Source organism: Gavialis gangeticus, unplaced genomic scaffold (assembly GCF_001723915.1).
Source record: "Gavialis gangeticus isolate Ggan-Ray unplaced genomic scaffold, GavGan_comp1, whole genome shotgun sequence".
Lineage (NCBI taxonomy): Eukaryota > Metazoa > Chordata > Crocodylia > Gavialidae > Gavialis > Gavialis gangeticus.
Window position 1 is genome coordinate 57,514,628 of NW_017729004.1, and position 2,181 is coordinate 57,516,808.

Genomic DNA, 2,181 nt, shown 5'->3' on the forward strand with positions numbered 1-2,181 from the left:
GACCAAATTCAGCCCTCCCCAGTGGTATTGAGGATGGGAATCAGTAGAGTGCAGCATGCATGGTGGCAGTGATTTGGTGGTACAAAAAGTGGTATCAGCCCTCCTATATACCTTGGAGGACATTCACTGTGTAGGTGTTGTTCTGATACAGATCAGTTGCCAGACTGTTTTAGTCTTGTGCTTTGCACAACCTCTTAAACCCCTTAAAAGCTACAGAATCTGCTCTTTTTGTAAATGTTCTTACATGTTTTTTTAAGTGTACCAAGTTGTACAAGCATTCTCATGCAGTTGTCCAGCTGAGTATTTTAAGCATAAAAGGTTGAAATGTGAAACCTTGTTCTGCAAATAGAAATGTGAGTCCCCCTAATTGCTAAGGCTAAATACCACTCTTCCCCCAGGCCTTACCACAAGCAGCAGAGGTGTACTAGCTACTGTAATTGTCCTGGGGGACATTGGCAGCCAGACTGAAATGGCTCATTGGCCCTGGAGAAGTTGAGGGAATGTAAAAGACAGCTGAAAGCCACTCATGTCAATTCCATTCCATGAGTCTAGTTTAGGCACTTTGGGAAATCTGAAACATGAAGTCTATATTTTATCATATCTCTAGTTTGGCCTGATCAAGTCATTTAAAAACTGCATACTGGAACATGGTAAAACATGGAGGTTGACCTTAGGAATCCAGGATTGGAAGGGATCTCTTGGTTCAGAGTGTCAAGTCATCTGCTATCAAAGGCAGCTTTATCATAATACTTTTTATCAAGCTTCATCTTTAAACTAGATAGATTTGTTTGTAAGAGACAATGACAGGTGTCTGAGAGGGAATGCATCTACATATACACTCACTAGAGGTGTCTAAGTTGGGGAAGAGGATTTGAATTCTTCACTTCATAAACCTGCTTTGTATCAGTATCCATCACTGTATTCAGCAATGATGGATAAACATTGTTGTTTGGTGTTTCTGCAGTTCAGGTTTCTATTTGAGTTTCATGATCTGTAAGGTTCTTAAATCACTTTTGCCCCTAGTTTTCGAATTCTGGAATAAATCCCAGGTTCATGATAGATAGCTGCAATCCAGCTGTTAACGTGCTCTCATCATCATCATCATCATCTTTCTCAGGGGAAAATGTTAACTGAAAAGACCTTCCCTCTATGATTCTATAACTCACAGAATGCATGCTAACTTGCAAAGACTGGTGCATAATCTGTTCACTGTTATACAGTCAGAAAACAAATATGGAGGCCTGACTGACACGTCAGCTTTCTCTGAAGATTCCACCAAAAAACCCAGCATCTTAGAATATTCTTCAAGGGCTATTTTAAAAAAAAGGGAAAAACGGAAGAGAGGGTGGATAGCAGCTGTTGGACTGGCTTCATTTTGGCAATCCTGAAGTGTAACTAAAAACAGAAGTCACAGCATCTGAAAAAGAAAAAAACTCAAAAAGAACTAAGCTGTAAAAGAAAGGCCTTGAAATTATCAAATTTTGAAAAGCCTAAATTTATTTTCAAAGTATAATTTTATCAGAATCATTTCAGTCATATTGAAACTCAACATTTTTCACTTCACAGATTCTCTGCCCTGTAAGACACTTTAATGCAGGGTTTTACCTTCAGGACTAAGGAAACATTATATCAATTAGATTATAGACATTATAGCAATTACCTTTGGTTCTGCTCTTGAAAGGAGATGAGTTGGATCCTGATGTATAAAAGGCCTTTAAAGCTATAGAACATTAATAACTATGCCACAACTTCTGTAGAATATTTGATAGACTGCTCTATACATGTCCTTTCACAGCATCTGATGAAGTGAGCTTGGGCTCACAAAAGTTTATGCACCTCTGATTTAGTTGGTCTATAAGGTGCATCTATATCCTGCCTGCTGCCTGACTATACATGGCTAACTACCTCTGTCTTTTGGAAGATATGGAAGTTTGAAGGGGACAACTAACTGCTATTGCTACAACTAAGGGAATAACTAAGTGATATGCATACCAAATATGGTACATCTGTATGAATATCTGTGTGGTGATCTATTGATTGGTTTTCTTATCTAATCATTATAATATGATTGGTTTCCATAGTTATTCAGTGTATGATACTGGTGTAAAAGATGTAACTTTTTTATCATGCTTTGGATGTGTAACACCCCTCCTTCCCCCCCTCCTGCCCTGCCCCCCATGC